Source organism: Solanum pennellii, chromosome 9 (genome assembly GCF_001406875.1).
Source record: "Solanum pennellii chromosome 9, SPENNV200".
Taxonomy (NCBI): Eukaryota; Viridiplantae; Streptophyta; class Magnoliopsida; order Solanales; family Solanaceae; genus Solanum; species Solanum pennellii.
Window position 1 is genome coordinate 58542314 of NC_028645.1, and position 6926 is coordinate 58549239.

The 6926-nt window shown below is 34.0% G+C and overlaps 1 pseudogene; it reads left to right on the top strand.

Moving 5' to 3' along the window:
* The first annotated feature begins 1762 nt into the window (after positions 1–1762).
* On the top strand, positions 1763–6396 carry LOC107030232 (annotated as a pseudogene).
* The last annotated feature ends 530 nt before the right edge of the window (positions 6397–6926 follow it).

Consider the following 6926-nt stretch of genomic DNA (forward strand, 5'->3'; position numbering starts at 1 on the left):
GGTGTATTGTGACAGTTTGAGCGCAATTTGTCTAGCCAAGGATCAAGTCCATCATGAGAGAACCAAGCATATTGACGTAAGGTATCATTTTCTGAGAAGTGAGAAGAGAATCAAGGTGAAGAAAGTAGGAACTGCTGATAATCCTGCTGATATGTTCACAAAGCCGGTTCCACAGAGCAAGTTTCAACACTGTTTGGACTTGCTCAACATCAGAAGCTGTTAATTGCCCTGCGGGGCAACTCTGAGGAAGAGGGGGAGGCCTGGCACTATCATAGTGCGTCTGAAGAATCTGTTCGGAGAATTCAAGTCAAGGTGGAGATTTGTTGAATGCCTTGAATCGGACCCGTTACAAACAGAAAGGACGGGGGTCTGTTGGGCCCTTAATTATCTGTCAATTCTGTATGTTGGGCCCAAGCCTGTTAGGGCGTAGCTTAGCACTATATATAGACGCTATGGCAAACCCTATTCTGTAATTCTGTTCTTGCCTCTCCATAATAAAACTGCTCCCTCTCTTCCCGTGGACGTAGCCAATTTATTAGTGAACCACGTAAATCTGTTGTCTTATTTTTCGCGTTTATATTTTCTCGTATTATCTCGAATTCCGCACAACAATATGAATTCAAAATCACTGATGTGGCAGCCCCCAATGGCCAGCATTTAGAATTTCTTATTTTATCTTTTTAATTAAAAAAATATGTGTTTTTATCCAAAACAAAATAACCCCTTATTTAAAAGATCACACTAAAAAATAGTAATTAATTAATCATCCCACAATCACTAAAATTCAGCCCACCCGAAACGGTTCAAATCCAACCCACTAACATCTCCTTAATTATCCAGTTTAATATGTTAATTTATTAGGCTTCTGATACTTTATCTTTGTCTCAATTTATTTCATCAGTAGCCGATCTTCTCCCTCTCAACTTCATAAGTTAGTAGCCGATTTCTATCTCCCAACTTCATAAGTTCCATAAGGTATGTATTGTGTTTTCATCTTAGGTTTCTGTTTGATCTTCATGATTTGTATTTGTCATGTTTTTAATTTTTATTTATCTTAATTGATTTTTGTGGCCTTTCATACCCTAATTCTTCTCATATATATAGTTTGATTGATAGCGATTCCTATTTAATATCCACATTTGCATTCTTTGTAAAAATCTAAATTGAGTTGTTACAATGCCTTATTCATTCGTTTAGAAGTTCATTTCTCGTTGACATGATTTTATTATTAGGGTTCGACTTTGTAGACTCTGCTATGCCATTATTCCCAACAAAAATGGGGAGCTGATTCAAAGTTTGTTTCTGGTTGACACGATTTTATGATAAGGGTTCGACTTTGTAGACTCTGCTATGCCATTTTTCCCAACAAAAATGGGAATCTGATTCAAATTTTGTTTCTGGTTGACATGATTTTATGATAAGGGTTCGAGTTTGTAGAATCTTGTATGCCATATTCCCAACAAAAATGGGGAGCTGATCAGTATTGAAATGATATTTGTAGACGAAAAGATAAGGCATGTTATTATGTATCCAAATTCAATTGTTACAATGAATTATTCATTCCTTTCAAAGTTGGTTTGTGGTTGACATGATTCCCTTATACGGGTTGGACTTTGTACACTCTGCTATGCCATTATTCCCAACATAATGGAGAGTTGGTCAGTATTGACATGCTATTTGTTGACGAAAAGGCAAGGTATGTACTTTGTAGACTCTGTTATGTTATTATTCCCAACAAAATGGGGAGTTGATCAGTATTGACATGATATTTGCTGACGAAAAGGCAAGGTATGTTGTTACGTATTTCCGAAAAATGGAATTCACTTTATCAAACTATATATGATTCAAGGGTGAACAACAACAGTGTTTTATCAAGTCGATATTTATATATAGTGTGTTTCACTAAAATATTTAAATATCTGCGTCATTTTTAATTGAACGTCTATTTTAATTGAACGTCTTCATCATCTGTAGATGTGATTGGTTGTTTATACAGAATTGGTGATATGGAAAGCGATGATGCGAACCAGGAAAAAAAGGAAAATCTACATTGTTACAAATTAGTAAGTCACTCATCTCGTTTTAATTAGTTTGATTATGTTATCTTCTTACAAAATAATAGTTAGATACTTTTTTGATGGCTAATCCTAGATGCTACTGAATGGGAACTCATTTGGAATTATTTTGCTTACATATTTAAGCATCTACATTATAGGAACATGCGTATTAATAGATGATAACTTCACTTCTTTTTACTAAATTTCGATAAATCAGATGAATTTTTCACTTTTACATTCTGATTTATAGTTACTCTGCATAGTTCTACTACATCAAAAATTACCTTATGGGATGAACTTGGGGAAAAGTTTCCTCTTTAACTGTATAACAAGGATGTTGGCTCGTATATAGTGATAGTGATCGCCACTATAGTGAGAGAATTTTGCATCCTTCGTGTTCAGTTAGTTCTTGCGGCTATGCATGAGCGGATTTCGTGCTTTTTCTTCTCTTATATTCCCCTATATTAGTTCCCACGTTGTTCAAATTTTTCCTTTGGTTGTTGCTATGTAGTCGTACATACAGAGTTGAGGTTTTTCCTACAATTCATTTTCCTGTCACTTTGAACTCGAGTTTCGGTAGTTGATGAATTTAAATAAATAAAAGTGTTATAATTTTTAAGTTGTTCCTTTTGTTTGTTTTTGAAGTAAGGTTTAGTTATGGTTGGATGACTTTTTGAAGATGTACGATAGTTTTTTTGTCGGTATTGAAATGATGATTGATCTTAATATACATAAGAAGGTGTGTAATTGATCCTGAATACTTTGACATTGAGGTGTGTATAAGCTTTGGATGCGTCTGTGTGTTTGATTTGTATTCATATAAAAGCTTCGGCTGGTAGTTGTCTTAAAGCGTTTGTAATTATAAAATAGGGCTGTTAAAATAAGAGTTCTTGAATCTGGTGAGAAGGAAAGAGGGAAATGATGTTGGAGCTAATCTAAATGACTGTGGCTGCATTTATTTGGACGGCGTACGAATTAACAAGGGTGACAAAATTGCAGGGGAGGCATTGCTTTGGACTAATAAAACATGGTTCAAGCTATATTTCAATATTTTTGACACACACCTTTTGTTTCATAAAATATTTACAGCTTTGATCACACTCAATGAGCTATAACAAAATAGTATATGTTTATGGATCTTCCCTTTGTGGCACCCTTACATCTTTCCCAAATGTGGATTATGTGTTTCTTCCTCAAAAAATGTATTCCAACACAAAAAGCATCCATGGTAGACATTACAATATATAATTCAAGTGAATATTTACTCATGTATGACTTAGTTTCTTAAAATTGGCTTCCATAAGTTGTCTTTTAATCTAAAACTTAACATATAGAGGTATTTGATGTCACATTCACTTTTGGATTTTTGTTGTTGAAGAGGAGATGCTTTGGATTTTTATACACCTGTCAAATGATAGTTTCCACCCATTCACAAGATAACTTCCAAACAAAATGACTTAGTTACTTATAATTGTCTTCTGCCAGTTGCCTCTGAGGAATAGTATCAAGTGGTTGTTGACTCATGCACGACTTAGTTCTTATAATTGTCTTCCATAAGTTGCCTTTAAGACTAAACTAAACACATAGAATTATTTGCTACTCTATTGACTTAAAAGAAAATCAAAAGCCAGTTTGAACTTGTATAAATTCTATGAAAATTTGTGAAGAGAGGGAAAATGAAGTGTTTTTTTTTACTTCAAGGATAGAAATAGAAATAGGGAAAGAAAATCAGCACCAATGGTACTCCAAGATCAGAGTAAATCAGATATTTCAGGTGGTGGTGCAGAAAGGGTAACTAAGTCTTCATGTTCAACTTCTTCTGCACGTAGCTTCTCTGATGTGTATGCAGGGAAAGGTCAGAATTTGAGGGTTTTCACATTCCCTGAGCTTAAACAAGCAACTAATAATTTTAATAGGTTACTGAAAATTGGTGAAGGAGGTTTTGGATGTGTATACTAAGATAATATTAAGCATGCTGATGGAAAAGGTGAATCAACTATTGTTGCCATTAAAAAACTCAATAGATATGGTTATCAGGTAAGTTTTTTTTAGAGTATGCTCCATTTTGTGTAACTGATCTTGGAATGTGTGTTTAGTTTGACTGGTAACTAAAATGTGAATGCACACACATGTGATTTGAGTGTGGTCTTATTTGTTACACTGTTGTTATCTACGGAACTGTTTATAGCAGCTTTGTTTGGCAATGGAGCATTACTCATATCATCATTCATTGTTATTTTTTCTGTTTTTTGTTGCTATGTTAGTGAAGGAGTATGATACTTACATTACAACACTTTGGCTTTTTTTTGGGGTAGGTGTATTTAATCTTTGATCTTTAGTAAAAAGATCAATGTATTGATGCCCTTGAAATTCACTTGTGTCTACATCCACATAGGATTATTCAGGAGAATGTACGCGGTATATGTGTGTATCTTGCTTGTGGAAGAGAGGAATATAGATAACCTTGCTCCATTTACATGTATGTTTGCTCCTTGCACTTTGCTATAAATAATATTTCCAACTCACTTTTTGCTATGTTAGGTTCCGGTTGATCATTTAATTGCCGCGCAAATGTGGATTATTTCTATATGGCTAGCACTTTGTAGAAACTTGATTTGATTGTATGAGAAGCTCCCCTTTCAAGTTAAAATTTGTTAAACAGAAAATAAATGTCAATAAAGTGTAATGAGCCCCATGAAAACATTGGCAATATTCGTACTTTCTTCCATTAGTTGGAAGATGTGGTTTTCAGCATTACTTGGCAACAAGTTATGGTTGATGTGTCTCGCTTCTCTAGATTTTGCGAACTTAAATTGTAGACTGTAGTCTTTTGTTTTGGAAGCTAAATTACTTAAGTTGTTTATCTAATTGTAAACTGTAGTATTGTGTTGATCCTCTAATTGTTATGTAAGGTCATAAACAATGGGTAGCAGAAGTGCAATTTCTGGGAGTGGTAGATCACCAAAATCTTATCAAATTGATCGGGTATTGTGTCTCGATGGGGAAACAGGTATTCAGAGGCTTCTTGTGTATGAATTCATGTCAAAGAGAAGTCTATAAGATCATCTTTTCAATATATCCTTTACAGTTCTTTCTTGGCAAATAAGACTGCAAATGGCGCTTGGAGTAGCTTAAGGATTGGCTTATTTGCATGAAGAATTGGAAGTTCAAGTATTTTTTTCTTCTGATGTATTTGTCCAAAGTTTTCATTAATATAATTACAAGTGTGTGAACTCTTAGTTGGATTTCTCTTTTCTTAATGTATAACCCAAATGTGGAGTATTGCTTGATGCTGAAGGTATATAATCATTGATATGGCTTCACCTTTGTGGCCTAAGAATGTTAAAGCAGAGTTTGTCTATATGTTTTCATTTATTTTCCTGATTTTTTTGACATTGGAGTGTCTCTCTTTCATCTTTAAATTCTATCTATAAATTATAGCAATGTGTTTATTCAAGACCATTTCAAATTAAAACGTCATCTGCATTGACATCTTTACTGTATATTTGTTCTTTTGACCTTTTGTCAAACATGCAGAAAACTTGTATATACCGATTCACCAATGAAGTGGTAAAATACTGCTATTCTTAATCTGCTGTATGTTAGTGTTCTTTCTTCTGTCAATTATATAGGTGATATATAGTGATTTCAAGTCATTAAATGTGTTATTGGATGATGACTTCAAGCCAAAGCTTTCACACATTGGGCTTGCCAGAGAGGGTCCAACTGGAATGCACACACACGTTTCCTACAGCGGTATGTTACCTCAAATACATGTTTTACATTAATGAGAAAATAAAACACAAGTTATTTTTTATTTTTAAACTTTTTGGTTAAAAGATGAAATACATCTCTATGGCAAATGATAATAAGACATGCTTTTGTGACCAGGTTGTGGGGACACGGGGGTGTGCATCACCTGATTACATATAAACAGAACATCTCACAGCTAAGAGTGATGTGTGGAGTTTTGGTGTTGTATTATATGAGATCCTAACCAGTCGACGGTCCCTACAAAGGAATAGACCAAAATCAGAACATAAACTTCTGGATTGGATTAAATGTCACCCTGCTGATGGCAAGAAATTAGGTATGCTCATGGATCCAAGGCAGGAAAATCAGTATTCGATTAGTGCAGCTCAAAAGTTAGCTTTATTGAAATCTGCAAAAGATCGAGAAACTCCGAAGATGATCATTTAGACTTTCACCATTAGTATCTAAAGAAAAATAACAAGACCGTTCATCAGCAGCAGCTAAAGATGATAAGAAGAGCACTTCATTTCCTTGAGTGGAAAATAAAGCCATGGCCCAAGAAAATGAGCTTTTTCTACATTTTAACTTATGTATATCCTTCCAATGCTAGAGACACAAAAAAATTAGAATCCAGTTGCTTACAAATTTTTAAATTCAAGAAGTAATTTGATATCATTGTGATTTTCCTTTATTATGTTTTCAAGTCCTGTATATGTACAACATGAGGCTTGACGCCCTACTAATTGTTACTAATATCAATTTTAATTAACCCTTGTATTACCATGTCAATATTTATATTTTTTTCGGTTGTATCTTATCATTGGTGGTTTTTTTTGTCCCAAAACATGTACTACTTTAATATATGCATATTCCGATTTATGAGTGTTTGATGATTCCAAAAAGCATACATAAATCAGGATAAAGAGAATAATTTCCGGTTGCTTTAAAAAACTTGAAGAGAATACTACAATGAGCTTCAAACAGCCATGAGTTTTCTGTGAGAAATGAGAAGCTTTATTCATCTATACATGATTACAGCTCCAAATCGTATTGCAAAGTATATAAATAAGCAATCCAGCAAGTGGCCTAATTACGACACATCAAGAATGGATGCAT